At 47.4% G+C, this 15,336-nt stretch overlaps 1 protein-coding gene across 9 annotated transcripts in view; it reads right to left on the minus strand.

Moving 5' to 3' along the window:
• Atg7 (autophagy related 7) overlaps positions 1–15,336 on the minus strand; it is a 298,368-nt gene that overhangs the window by 28,288 nt on the left and 254,744 nt on the right. For 6 of the 9 annotated variants that reach the window (XM_063237996.1, XM_063237992.1, XM_063237990.1 and 3 more), the window contains one exon: positions 1–15,336. This exon is cut by the window's right edge and continues 16,715 nt beyond it. The exons of the other annotated variants lie outside the window; for them this stretch is intronic. The gene's annotated coding sequence lies outside the window, so the exon portion shown is untranslated. 9 annotated transcript variants of the gene reach the window in all.

The following is a 15,336-nucleotide window of genomic DNA, read 5'->3' on the forward strand; positions in this document are numbered from 1 at the left end:
TTGTTTTTCTTCTTTTTTTGGTTATTTGTAGACAGGGGTCTCACTGTGTGGTGCAGGCTGGCCTCAAACTCATAGGGATCCCCCTGCCTCAGCTCCTGAGTGCTGAGATCATAGGTAAGCACCACCACATCTGACTCACTTTTTTTCTTGTGCTTTACTGTTTTCCCTGACATTAAACTGCCTTTATTTGCTGCTGTTTTTGTTTCTCTGGTCTCACTGACAATGCAATCCCAAAGCCTGCCTTGGTCTACCTGTTCATACACGCCAGCTATTCAGCACCTTCCTCCTTACCACATTGGCCAGGTCCAGGCTCCGCCCTGCCTCGCCCCAGTGCCTCAGAGTCTGATCAGCCAGACAGCTCCCTCCGCTGTTCTCCAGGGCAGGACCATGAGTTTTGTGCCGGCCAGCAGCATCCTGATTCTCTGGAGCTTGTCCTTTGGTGGTTTGAAGAGAAGATCACAAGCAGAAGCTTATGAACCCCGTGTCTGAAAATACCCTTACTCTCTTCATCTACCAATCGTAGTCTGGCTACACTGAGAATTACAGATCAATCTCTTGCTGGTCAGGGCTCACTGTTCCTCCTCTGTGAGGCAGTTATTCAGACACCTAAGCAAGTTCTCTCTGCTCTCGTCTGCCCTCCTCTATCTCTGCCTAGGACCAGATCCAGAAAGTGCTGAGCTAGGTCCATGGCCCTTTTGTATTTTTAATTAATTTCAAAACGGGCTCTTGCTCAGTTGCCCAAGCTGGCCTCAGATTTGCAATCTTCTCACTGCTCAGCCTTCTGAGGAGCTGGGATTACAGGCCTGTACCACCACGTCTAGTGAACAATGTTCAGTTTTAGTAAAAAAAAATTTTTTTTTCCTTTTGGTTTGTTGCGAGGAAGGATTTTGCTATGCTGTCCAAACTGCAAATTCCTGGGCTCAAGTGACCCTCCTGCCTCAGCTCCTAAGGAGCTAGGATTAGAGGCATGTGTCATCGTGGTTGCCTTCAAATCATGCGTCATTTTTGATTCTTGGTATATGACCTACTTTTTTCTTTTAGCTGTCTCTGTTCCAGTTCTGAAAGTCAACCTGAGGAGCCCTAATGCTGGTTGATTTCCATTCACTGACTGAGGTAACTGGTGGACTCCTCAGGCTAGGACTTGGGGGCCTCTCAACTCTGGGAGCTGTTCTTTAACCCCTTATTTTCCTTGGCCTGGTTTCCTTGTTTTTCTTCCTACAAACTATGTTTGGATGCCGTACTCCTGGTTTGGTCCACTAATTTGCTTAATTTTCCTCCCCAATATTTCATTTCTTTGTCTTTTTGCTCTGGTTTCTAAAACATTCTGAGGTTCATCATCTGATCTCTCTGCAGGATACCCTTTTAAGAAGCACACTGCTCTCAGGACATGATGCCTTCACTTTCTTAAAGACATGGAGATGGCACAGTTTTTTTGGAATCTATGTCTCTTCCACTCCTTTCGTGGTCTGTCTCATTTGCATCAGAGTGGCGTTTTCCTGGTGAGTTAGTTTCTGCTCCTGCCAAGGAGGAGGAACAGCTGAGTCTCCAGCGCCTTCTCTGCAGGGCCAAGTGGCAGTGCCACAAAGAGGCTGTGGTGCCTCCTTCTGGGCTGGCCTGGGGTTCCCTGTCCCCTGGAGGGCATTCCAGCCCTGTGTACTGTGTCCTGGGAACCTGGTGGGGTAAGTTCTGAAGCCCCAGTACTGTGCATGGCTGAAGCATGGAGTGGGGACCTCACCATGCTCCTGTCTTGAGCCTCAAATGTGCTGGGATTACAAGCCTATACTACCGCATCCAGCTCTGGATATTCATTTTAAGAGAGAAAATGTATGGATCATTTCCATTCTATAATATTCTAAGATTACTCTGTCTCCATTGTACACTTATTATCCTGTAATATTTCCCAAGATGTAGGCCTTGGGTATCCTTACCACTGAGATAAAAAAATGGTTCTCTTTCTATTTTAGCAACATCTTGAATACAAGAATGTTTTGATTGGCATGTTGAGCTTTATTGTATGCTCTGTTAGGACACAGCTCTTTCCTCTTCCTTGTGGTGGAATTTATCTGGTGTTGAGGATCAGCCCTGATCTGACCCTGTTTTCCTGGTCCACCTGGTCCTATACATAGCATATCTTGGCAAACAGAGCCATTCCTCTAGATGACTCTTGCCACGGCAGCCATGAGAGTTTAATCCTTTGCTCCTAAGTTTTACTTCTTGTGAAAATTCGGCCGTTCCTAGGAAGAATGGTGTCCACTCATTCCAATGACCAGTGACCAGTGAGAATGGGGACTGGTGCCTTCTCATGGAATGGGTTTTAAGACAGGTGCCACAGCTGCTCCTGAGGTTGCTCCTTGGGGTCTGAGGCCAGGTTCATGCTTCCCTTTGCAATGCATGGAGGGTCCTCAACTAACGAGTTGTGAAGGGCTTTGTGGAAGATGCCTGCTGTCTCTGCTGTCTGGTCTAGAATTTCACTTTCTCATTGTCCATCTTTTGAACTCCAACTTTTCTGTTGCTGTTGTTCCTCCTCTCACTGTCTTTGAGTTCACTTCAGGAGGCTGAGGCAGGATTGCCTTGAGTTTAAGGCCAGCCTGGGCTACACAGTGAGATTCTGCCTCAACCTCTTTCTAAAAAAGGATTCCCACAGAAATGTCATGGAGATCAAGACAGTGAGATGTGAACTTCCAGTAGATCTATTACTCTTACCTTCCTGCCACAGACAAAAAACAAAACCAAAACAAAAAGCAAGCAAACAAACAAAAAAAGCTGTACAAAATACATAAAGTCATCATGACCAGGTGCTAAGAGAAACCATCACAGGAAGTGAAGTGGAGTGAAGTGGGGTGAGTGCTATCTAGAAGTCTCCACAGCAAATGGCCCGAGGGTCCTTTAGTTTCCAGAATGAGGGTTTGCAGAATGAGGGGTGAGGCACCTACAAGCCTGGGAGAAAAATACCTGCCAAGAAAGTGTGGCAGTATGGAGACAGCGGGTACCACGCAGCACTGTAACATGGGGCACGCCACAAAAACATTTAGCCAAGCCTCCGGAAAGGCCACCCTAATACCTTCAGTCACACTTCAGGGACACAGGGATATTGAAACAGATACACCTGACGAGGCTCCCCAGGCTTGATGAGAGCCAAAGCAGTCGCCCAAAGCTCAGCCGCTAGTCATTACAAGACAGAACACTGCTGTGCAACCCAAGGCCTCTGTCCTCCACCTGTCCAATGCATGGTGCACAGTAAGCACTGCAAAAGTGACCAACAGTCACAGAGCTTCTGCAGTGACAGTGACCTGAAGATGAGCAGAGATGGCCTGGGTGCTTGATTCAGAACACAAAGATTTCATGCTAACTATACCTGATCTGTCAAAAAGAGAAAAAGGAAAACTCGATGGAAAGAGGTAAAATTACAATTGGGATTTAGAATTAATGAAAAAAATTCCAGAACTTCCAAAAACAATTTAAGGTATTTTGCCAGTTTTTATTTACATTAGCACACGTTTGCAGCACTGCTTCCACTCCCCATGCAGAGTCGGTGTACATCACAGCACCTTTTTATGCCTCTCCTCAGCCTCTTCCCCTCCAACCCAGGACATCGTACATCTTCTTCTGTTTATGCTCCCTGTAAATTTCTTTCAGTGGTATGTAGTTTTCAATACAAAAATCTTATGTCTTCTTGGTTACATTTATTCTTCAGTATTTTATTCTTTTTGATGCTACTGTATATGGAACTTTTTTTTTTTAATTTGGTACCGACCGGGGATTGAACTCACGACTGCATGCTTACCAGGCAGGTGCTTATGCCACTGAGCTAAATCCCCTGCCCTTGGAACTGATTTTTTAAGTTTTATTCTTAGATCACTGCAGATCTATCAAAAAATAATGGATTCTGTGTATTAGTCTTACATCCTGCAACCTTCCTGACTTTACCAGTATTCCTTTGTGCGTCATGGTAGCTTGTTCTCCTCTTCAGTATGAAGACCCCACATTTCTTTTTCTTGCCTGCCTGACCTGGTCCTATATTCTTTGGCTACAACATTTTCATTTTGATGGTTTATTTTTTTCCAGTACAAAAAAGTATCTGCTCAGATCTTAGAAAAGCTATTTCTCGCAGGAAGTCTAGGAGAAATGTAGCCAAACTCGTGCTCAGCATCTCAGAGTGAGAGATGGGTCATATAACTGGGAAGTGGTTTGCAAACTCAGTACCCAGGTCCCTTTGCTGGGTTAGAAAAGCTGAGTATTATCCAGAAGCTCATGCTCCACAGAACAGGCCTAAGCAGCCTGTGAGATGCTGGGTCTGCAAAGGTCCTGGGTGACAGGAGAATACTGATTTAGGATGGAAGGAGCCTGAAAAGGTCAAGTGGCTCACACAGGTCTCCTAGGCACCAGGAGACAAGCCCGAGGTCCCTCATCCTGACTTTTGGCGAGCATTGCTGAAATCCATACAAGGAAGCTGAGACACATGCAATGGCTCTATCACATCTTTCATTGATGTTGAAGTCCTTCATATGCCTTAAATACTTGTGTTTATTTAGTTATAGGTATCATCATCTCCTTAGTACACAGCATTTTGTTTCCCTAGTCCTAAGTATCAGTTCAAACACTGCTATTTCTCTTGCTCTGACCAAGGCAGACAAAGCACTAGAAACAGGCTGCCTCTGCCTGCCATACTGTGTCTGCTTACTCCCAACCAAGGCGACCTCTAGAGTCATCCCCTTCCTCCACCTCCAAGAACCCCTACCCACCTCCTGTCTATCCACAGAACTTTCCCTGCCACCAAGGCATCTTTCTCACAATCCCTCTGTGTCTCTCCTCAGCCTAACATGATTCTCTGGTTCCCTACGTCTTCAGGATATAACCCATCCTAAATGCTCTATTTTAGACAAAATACCTGACATTCAAACTTAAAGAAGGAAAGGCTTATTTGGCTTATAGTTTGTAGAGGTTTTAGCCCACTGGCTGGCTGTAAGGCAGGATGACAGAGGAGCACCATGGAGACACAGTTCATGGTGGCCAAAAGACAGCGAAAGCAGCAAGCCATGACAGCAGCCCTCTTCTGTCCCTTATATTCGATTCAGGCTGTACTCTCTTAGGGCAGTAGCACTCACACCTGGGGAGGGCCTTGACAGTTTCCATTCCCCAAACAATGCCAAACCAATCAGTGGACTAATATAGTAATCACACACCTTTGCTACCAGCATCACACACTCTAGATCCAGCCACCTCTGAAGAGCTGCACCTATGACCACATAAGGCTTTGGCAGGCAAGCCATACATGCTCCCGGTCACCAGTCCCAATGACCTCTTTTAGCACCATCTCTGCACATACCCCACCCTCCAGTTACCTGAAAGAGGCAAGATCTAGATCTTTAAGCCCGCTGTTCTCTTTGTTTATCTTCTCTATTAAAACTCCTACTTTCTGGGCATGGAGGTGTGTGCCTGTAATTCCAGCATTTAAGAGGCTTAGGCAGGAGGATCTCCATGGTGATTTCAAGGCCAGGTCCCAAACTACATAGTGAGTCCTTGTCTCAAAAAAAAAAAGTCCTACAATCTCTTGATAGATATCAAAAGGATCCTCTACTTGGTAAAGTTGTAAAGTGGGAGTGGTGGCCTGGAAGGGAGTTATGGGAAGCCGGCCTTTTGCTCTTCCTCTCTCTCTATCCCTTGGCTCATGTGAGCCACATTGCTCTGCCACAGGCCCAAAGCATCAGGGCCAAATGACCATGACTGGAGCTGCCAAAGCTGTGAGAAAAAAGAAACTTTTCATAAGTTAATTACCTCGAGTATTTTGTTACCGTACCAGAAAGGTGACCGACACATGTGATATATGAGATCCGGGAGGAAGAAATCCCATTTCATCTCCCAGGGCCCAGCTGCCTCCTGGTCTGGCCTGTGTCTGGCAAGACTCAGCCAAGAGACACACACAGCCTGCATTGGCAGCCTTGTCGAGCATGGCCTGCCAGGAGGACAGCAGGGTACTGAGTAAAGAAAGGGCCTGCTTTCCCCAAAGCAGTTTTTCTTCTCCCTAAGAAATTTCAGCCTTGCCAAGTGTGGTGGCTCACACCTGTAATCCCAGCACTCAGGAGGCTGAGGCAGGAGGACCACTGCAAGTCCAAGACCAGCCTGGGCAACAAATTGAGCTCAAGGCCAGCCTGAACTGCATAGCGACACCCTGTCTCAAAAAGACAAAAAAAAAAAAAAAAAAGGAATTTCAGCCATAAGAGATTTTTAAGGTTAAATCCTTGAAATTCTTATTTTGGAGAAAATCAAACTAAAACAATAAGACACAGTTGCAGGCAACCTGATTGTATCACTCTACCAATTAAAAACCCTGAAGTAAATCAGTATGCCGTCTCTCAGGTAAGTACTCAGATTTCTGTGGGCCACAAACTGCTGAAGCAGAAAGAGGGCCATCTGTTGGCCCATGCAGAGTTCCGAGAAGGGCGCAGGGGATGGGGCGGAAAGGGCATTGCAGGCTGCAGGCCGTAGGTGTCAGGGCTGGGGAGCTGGTGCTGAGATGGGCTGAGCACTGTTGACAGCTTTGGGAGCTTGGAAAGGACTGAGATGCCTTTCAACAGAAAAACGGATGGGTTCAAACATAAATACAATACAATACCATGCTGTGGTAAAAATGGCTAAATTAGAGCTATATGCAGCAATGTAAGTGAACCCCAAAAATACACCCTAGTGAAACATCTCCACAATGAAAATGACAAAACACTGATGAAGTAAGTCGAGGAGGACATAAACAGTGGAAAGACATTATGTTCATTGAATGGTAGAACTGACACTGACATAAAGGTCCACACTACTCAAAGCAACTCACAGATTTGAAGCAATCCCATGTACATGCCTATGAAGAATAGAGAACCCAAGCCATGTGTGTTGGCACACGCCTGTGATCTCGGCATTTGGGAGGCTGAGGCAGGAGGATCACTGCATTTCAAGAGCAGCCTGGGCTACAAATGGAGCTCAAGGCCATCCTGAACTGCACGGGGAGTGCACCGTCTCAAAAGAAACCCCAAACAATAGAGAACCCAGAAGTAAACCAAAACAGCCACAGCCAACTGATTTTTGACACAAGTGGCAAGAACACCTACTTGAAGGAAGAACACCTATGGAAGAAAACATCTGCTGCTCTGGAAATACTGAATATCCATACATGAAAATGAAACTAGACCTATAACTCTCACCAATTACAAAAATCAACTCCAAGTGCATAAAGGCTAAAATAAAATGTGAGATCTGATACTATGCAACTACTTGAAGAAAACATAAAGGAAATGCTTGTGACACTGGGATGGGCAAAGACTTTTTGGACGAGATCCCAAAAGCACAGGGGAAGAAAGCAAAATAGGTAAATGAGTTTACATCAACGTAAAAAGTGCAGAGTGCAGAGACAGCCTACGGAATGGTAGAAAATATTTGCAATGTATATAATGTCTGATAACAGGTTGATTTACAGACTATGTAATGAACTCCAAAAACTTAACTCCACAATAATGCAGTTAAAAACAGCGACAAATTTAAGTAAGGAAGACATACAGATGGCCAAAGGGAACATGAAAAAAGACTCAACACCATTAATCATCAGGGAAATGCAAATCAAAATCACAGTGAGCTATCACCTCACTCTAGTAAGACAAAAAACGTAAGTGCTGATAAGGCTATGGAAAAAAGAAAACCTTTACACATTGTTGATGGAAAGTAACCTAGAACAGTTGTTATGAAAACAATATGGAAGCTCCATAAAATGGTAATAACAAAAGTACCACATGAGCCAATAATTCCACTTCCACGTACACATCCAAAGGAGGAAGAAGCTGCTATGTGGAAGAGCCATCCATGCTTCCTTGCTCACTGCAGGACTGTTCACAGCCACTAAAGTGCCCATCAACTGATGGATGAGAAAGGAAAGGGAGGCACATGTACGTAGTGGATACTACCAGTCATAACAAGAGATCCTGCCACTTATGAGAACATGGCTAGAACTAGAGACCCCTATGCTAAGTAAAACAAGCCAGTCACCGAAAAAGAAGTTGTGCGTGGTCTCATTCGCATGTAGAATATAGAAAAGTGGATTATACAGAAGTTGACAGCAGAATGTAGTTTCCAGACAGTGGGGATGAAGAAAGGCTGGTAGGGGACTAAGTTACAGTTACAGAGGGCTGAGAAGCTTGGGGGAAACCACAGGGAAAAAGAATGCACTGTATGTTGCAAAAAGCTACAGGGAAGGAGTTTGAAAGTCTTCACCATACAGTAATGATAAATACACAGAGATGAATGTGTTTAAGCTGCTTTAAACACAACATAATGCATTCACTTAATGAAATAATATATGGTACCTCACACATTGGGACCATCCTTATGTTTTTATGGATCAGTTAAAATGTAAGTTTAAAAACCATCCTTGCCTGCAAAAAGGAAGTTAGGCAGATTTGTGCAGCTTGAGCTCTATGTGTAGTTTAGACTGCGGGAAGAAGACAGTGGATCATCCAGAGACACCACAGAGGTAGCAAGGGTAGCACGACTTACACAGCTACACTAAGCACCAAAGTGTGGAGGGGATGTGCCTGGGGGGTCTCGCCAGGGTTTTCTCTGAATATCTCGCATGTCCTTGCTTGAATGATACACGTGGTTTTTGTTGGACCAAGGCTGTTGTATGGCTGAAGTATTGCACAGTGCAGTTAGAAGTCAGGACAAAGTTGTGTGTCAGGTTTTACTATTTGGTGCTTTAATGCCCCGAGGGCATAGAGTGCCCTGTAGGCCCCATGTGCTTACCAGTCTTCCTCTGGCAAGAGTGCCTGGCTTCCAGGTCAGGCCTTGCACCCACAAACATGGCTCCCAGTAGATCCGAGATCCTTATCATCCCCAGCGGCCCCCTCTCACCGGCATGTACCCTTTTCTTCTGTGAATCAGCAAACAGACTCACTGCCTCTGTGCTGTCAAGAAGCCCAGAATCTCCACAGGTCCCATGGCCCAGGGGACAGGTGGCCACTGGCCGTGTGACTCGTCTGGCATCAGTGTCTTCACCTGTCAGGTGTAAGATCTGCATCTTCACCCTTGCAGTCTCTTCCCCCTGCAACTTCCCGGCCCTGAGCTACACCCGAGGGGGCCACTGCTTCTGGCACTCGTCCCTGGAAGACACCTTCAGGGACACAAGCCTCTTTCCCTGAATTCTAACCTCAACATCAGGACTCAGAGTAGACAAGTTATTTATTAGAAGTCCTGCATAGAAATGGTCTCCCACGGGTCTGAGTCATGGAGAAAACACACCTTTTTCTCCCGAAGTCCATCCCATGTGCCCACCTCCTTCATCCAGCTGTAAAAACGCCCTCGTGGAGCAGAGGCAGAGGCAGGGCTTTTCTGTGCAGGGTGGGGTGCAGAGAATGCATGAGGTGGCCCAGCAGAGGTGCTGAGGAGCCACGGGCCTGAGAAAAGGCTCTGCAAGTGGTCCTTGGGTCAAGCATCACCACATTTACCCTAGTGCAGCAGACAGTGAAACAACACAGAAAGAACAGAGATCTTGTTGGGTTTTTTTGGTGTACGGGGGATCAAACTCACGAACTTGTGCTTGCCAGGCAGGCGCTTACATCACTAAGCTAAATCCCCTGCCAAGCAGAGATTATTTTAAGAACCAGTTTTTTTTTTGTTTGTTTGTTTGTTTTTGAGACAGGGACTCATTCGGTAATTCCGGCTGGTCTTGAACTCACTATGTAACCCAAGCTTATCTCAAACTCATGGGACTCCTCCTGCCTCAGTCCTCAAGTGCTGGGATTACAGGTGTGCACCATCACATCTGGCTAAGAACCAGCTGCGTCTTTCACAGATGAAAGCAGGAGCACGCAGCAGAAGATCAGAAGCCGCTTTCCTCCAATTCCTGGTCCTCGGCCACCCAATTCCATGGCAGCTGCCGTCCTCCGTGTCCAGGGCCTCATCTCTAGTCAGTCCGCCCAGCATGAGCACACACTAGCACGTGTGCGCACACACACACATACACGCGCACACACAACTTATAAAAGTGTACTCCACATGCTCCGTGCCTGGATTTTTTGTAGTAATATTTTCTGTGTATCATTTGAAAAATTTTACATTGGGAGAAAACTTGAATGAGGACTTTATGTGAATTGGCAACATTTTGTTACATTTTTCTTAAAATGTGCTTACTTTTTCCCCTGAATCACTGAAAAGTACAGTATTCTGCAGACCTCCTAGACCTGGTGGCCCTTGGGGACCAATGAAGAGTTGGATCTTTAATCCAGGGGTAGTGGAAAGGTGTCTGGTCACAGAGGCGACTTGGTACCAACCAGTGCAGTGGGAGATTAGCCCTGGAGGGGAGCCGAGGCGCTGGAGGGTTAAGCACCAGACACAGAGGCTGGGAGCTCACCTGCAGTGAGGAAGGCTGTTCTGACAGGCGGGCATCGACCCCTCCTCCAGGGGCAGCACTGCCCACTGGGCGTCAGGCCACACAGCCACAGCTCTGGCTCCTTAGAAAGGAGCACTACCCTGGATCATGCCACCCACATTGCAGCTTCCTGGTTTTCTCTAGTGGTGCAGTGGACTCACATTTGTGGAAGTTCTATTTTGGGACCACAGCCTTGGTTCCAAGAAGGTATTAAAAGCTGGAGTGGCATAGAATAAGAGAAAAATATAGTGAAAAAACTCTTAAATTGAGGGCTCTGCAGCCCAAGACACAAGGAAGCATGCAGTGTCCAGTGTGGGCTCGCATCTGCCTGATGAATCAGGTTGGAACTTTCTGTGTTCTGCTAGGCCAGCCAAGGCTGCGGTTGTCACAGTGCGTGCCAGGATATTCGTTTATATCAGCACAGGGCTGTGCTGATACAAGTATTAAATGATTATAATCTGGGCTCCTGTAGACCACTGCTCCTCTGACAGCAGTAAGCAAACATGATGGCAGCTTTTGGGTATCAAGGTTGCCTCTAAACTTACAGCCGTCCCTATATCTAAAATACAAACAACCAAATGATCTGCTTTGTATCTCATATTAACAGGCTCTGTGCAACTTGTATTAAAATGGAATAAGGGCAAGGAGGTAGAGGGGGAAGTCAGGGAAACTCAGGATTATGTATTTAGAAACTGAAAGAATTATGAAGGCAAGAAACACAGTAGGAGTTTTGTCAGGGATGACACCAGAGATGACGTTAGGAAAGACCTACGGACTGTTGCCCACTTTATTATGAGGTCAAATATAAGAGCTTTACACTTCTCTTTTCTAGCCCAGAACGAGTAACAAAATGCAGCCTAAAGAATTAGCTTAGAAAGAATTCATGATTCTTCACTCAAATGGGCTTTGAATCAAAGGAGACTATTTAGAGCTTGTGACAGTAACAGGGTTACAAAATATCCCAGGATTGACAGGATTACAAAATGAGTAGCCATGTGGGCATTCTCTGGAGTTAGTTATTTATGCTATTTCTTCTTTACGGTGCTGGGGATTGGACCCAAGGTCTTACACACGCTAGGTAAGCACTGTGTGATGGAGCCATGTTCCCTGCTAACGTGTGTCATGATAGCCCCTAATGCCCTGGTGGTACTGGACAGTCACAGAGCTGAGACCTCAGCAGCCCCACCGAGCCACCAAGTGCATGGCCCCAGGCAGTCTCCAATACAGTCCCCTGTGACAGGTGGGCTGTGGCTGCCTTCTGGGGAGGGGAAGGGGTGGAGGGTGGGAAGCCTTCTCTTATCCTTGGGAACCTTGAGGGTCACTTCCCTCAATGAGCTTGTGCAAACATGCTCCACCTCCCACCACTCCTGCAGGTCAGGAACCTATTCAGGGATAGGAAGTGACTGAAACCCTGGCGTGAAGAGGGCACCACAGCGAGCACTTGGAGCCAGGGCTGCATCCTGTTTAACTTGGCCTCCAGCGCCAAGCCCTTTCTCTGCAAGTGTTTTCTTAGTAGAGTGCGATAACGTCCCCTCCCAACAGCCCTTCCTCCATGGGAGGAACCAACCTCCCTACTTCTTTTTGTGGTGCTGTGGATGGAACCAGGACATGGACTGCTGAGCAGGACTGAGCCTGTGTCCTTTGGTTTGCTTTCCTTCCACCCAACTGCCCATTTTCTATTCAAGAAGGTTCTTTACACTGTGTCCTCAAGGCCGGCTGTCCACATCCCTCAGCATCTCCAGGTATGGGGATGGCCGGCGAGCCTGCCGTGTGGCTGCTGGCCTTCACTGCAGTGATGCAGCCCTCTGCTCCCCCTTATACACCAGGGCCTTGCGGGTGTCTCAGTTTCTTCTCTTGGGCTGTGAATGCAGTCAGGCCATGGCCAAAGGCCTAAAAGCTACACCCTCTGTGCCTGCTGCACTACCTCGAGGGGCTCTTGAGGGTCAATCTCTTTGGGTCCTGAGTTTTGTTCTCTTTCCTGCTTTGTATCACTTGGAAATTTGCTAGATGAGCCATTTTGTACTAATCTAAACCATGGATAAAAATGCAGACAAGACAGTTTTGAAGACTTAACCCTTCTGGTATATCTCCTTTCCTTCCCTTCAGGCCATGAACTGTGCTTTGTGCCATGCTGTCTGTAGAAACCTTTACACCAAGTTCCGCTCAGTACCAAAGGACAGTATCACCCTATCTCCACAGTCGTGACAGAACCTGTCCCATTCTTTTGGGCTTGCTCATTCATGCCCCCTCCTCTCCTCCTCTCTCTCTCTCTCTCTCTCCCCCCCCTGCCTCTCAGAACTCTGGGAACACTGTGACTGGTGAAGCCTAGGGAGCAAACCCATGCATTAGTGGGTTCTTTGGAGCTCACTGTGAGCCTCTCCTGATCGGCTGCAGGGCTGGCAGGGAGAAAACTCACATTAAGCACATGACATCTGTGAGCCTTCTGATTTCCTGTTAGGCTCCAATGTTAGTATAGTATAATGACAGCTCCTTGCAGATATCTTTACTGTACGGTAAACAGATTAAGCTCCTCTTCTAAATATAAGAATCAGAGTAGGGCAGTACAAGTTCAATGGGACTTCTGTGTCCCTCCCTCTATCCTGTCTGCCTATGATAGTTCAGAACATGCCGAAGGAACACAGTGGGGGCAACTCTCCAGATGGAGCCTCACCTGGTAGAGGAAATTCAAAGCAATCAGGGGAAAGGAAACTTAACCTTGAGGGAAAGAGAATAGGATCTGTGCACGCAAGCACCAGGTCTAAGCAAGTGCGTTCTGGTTCATTTCAGGAAGCACGGAACTGAGAGGCTGGGTGCCCTAAACACAGGACCATGGTGTCCAGGCGGCATCTCCCCCTTCCAGACTTGGCGCAGAGGGGTTAGGACAGCTCCCTCCCTCCTCATGAGCTGGCTCTGGGGGATGGAGGCAAGGGGTGGGTGTATTAGCACACAGGGAGGGGCAGGAGAAGCATTTCTAAAATTGCCACTATTGCTTTTTTGTTACTACAGCCACGGTTTTTTTCCCTCCTCAATGCTGAGGATGGGACCCAGGGCCACGTGCATGCTAGGCAAGGGTTCCACCCCTGAAGGCACTGCACTCTCGGCCCTGATTTCACATTTTGAAATGATCTTATATAGGACAGGAGGGCATGAGGGTGGATGGAGGCAGATACAGCTCATTTAAGGTCTGAATAGCAAGTATTTTGGGGTACTGCCTGGAAAGAGGGTGACAGAAGTTCTAGAGGAGGAAGGATGTTCTCTCCCTTGCTCTCGGTGCTGGGTATAATGTAGATGGGGAAAAATCAGTAGACTGGGCACTACTGGTTTCAGCATCCACTGCATCCAAGTGCTGTCTTCCTCAAGGAAGAGGCTCCACAGCAGGACGGAAAGCATCAGCAAACCCTGTGGCTCAGGGCACTAAGAGGGTCTCACTCTCTACTATCTGCTGTCTGTGAGGGAGGCAGATCAATCCCACATTAGTCACCACAGGCTGGGGTCTAGCTCTCAGCAATGCCTGATGCGAGGCCAGCGAGTTCCCTGGCACCAGGAGGGGCAGGAAACTCACTGCACTAAAGACACAGGGCTGAATGCATGAGGGGCCTCCTGCACTGCTGGCCCAGGTTGAGGGACAAAGGGTCAGAGGAAACAAGGAGGAGATTCTATACCCAGGGGAAGGTGGCAGGTTGAGGAGAGAGAAAATGAGGCTTTGAGACCTAGCACCAAGGATACCAAGCCACCTATGTCCCCACAGCTGCTGGGGGCTCCAGGCTGCTCCTGCTCCAGGACCAGAGCATCCTGTCCTGGATCCCAGCTCCCAGGCAGGCAGCACAGATAGAGATAGATAGATAGAGAGAGAGAGAGAGAGAGAGAGAGAGAGAGAGAGAGAGAGAAGAGCGCTCGCAGAAGGAGGACACAGGCAGCTGTGTTTTTATACTTTCCTGCCCACTGCAAAGGCGCTAGGGCTCCAGGGACAGCATCTATGGCCCCCCTCCACAGTTATGGCACAACCCAGCAGGGCAGGCCCTCCTCCCACCCCCAGAGAGTGAGGACATAGGGCAGGCCAGCACCCCCCCCCCCGCGCCCAAGCCCTAGTACCAGGGGCCAACAATGCAATGGGCACTGCTCAGGAGATGCTACGTGACTCAAGAGGAGGGGCTTGCTTCATGCCAGTTGCAAAGATCAATCCCTGGTAGCTTCAAGGAAACCTTGATACTACTCTCATGACAGTGAGACAGAGTATGAAAAGTAACAGTAGCTGAACAGGTGACAAAAACCTTTGTAATTTTGCAATTGTACTTTTAAGGAAAACTAGTGGCAGGACACAGAGATTACTCAAAGTAACAATGCCTTTTTCTCTTCTAGGAAACTCACTCCAAAAATTTCAAGGGACGCAGAGATAAAAGAAGCCTAAAAGTGAAGCTCAGGGTCTATGCATGCATTCATTCATTCATCCGTTCATTCATTTAATCACGTTTTTTGAGAAAGGCTCTTGCTATGTAGTTCAGGCTGGCTTTGAACTCACTATGCAGCCCAGGCTGGCCTTGAGCTCATGGTGATCCTTCTGCCTCAACCTCCCAACTGCACATTACAAGTGAGTGTCATCAGGCCAGCACTGGGCCTGTGCTTCTCACTGTCAGTTGCACTTCCTCCCACAGAACTCCATCTTTCAGGAAGTACATCATGGCTCTGAACCTCAGACACTGCAACGATACATCCCAACCTCACCCACCACATGGGTGGCCTGACAGACAGTAGCAATACACATCCCTCACCGCTCACCTTGAGGACGTGCCCAAGACCACAGAAAACCCCTAAGCTTGGAGCATAATCTGTCTCTGTATTCTGTGTGTACTTTTCAAAATGCCTCTCATTGACAGGTCCTGAAGATTCTTTTTCTGCCATGGAAGTCAACAACTCTACAAGCCACCTTGTGAGTG

This window comes from Cavia porcellus, unplaced genomic scaffold, assembly GCF_034190915.1.
Source record: "Cavia porcellus strain 051 isolate PalLab524CR breed Dunkin Hartley unplaced genomic scaffold, mCavPor4.1 scaffold_27, whole genome shotgun sequence".
NCBI classification, from domain to species: Eukaryota; Metazoa; Chordata; class Mammalia; order Rodentia; family Caviidae; genus Cavia; species Cavia porcellus.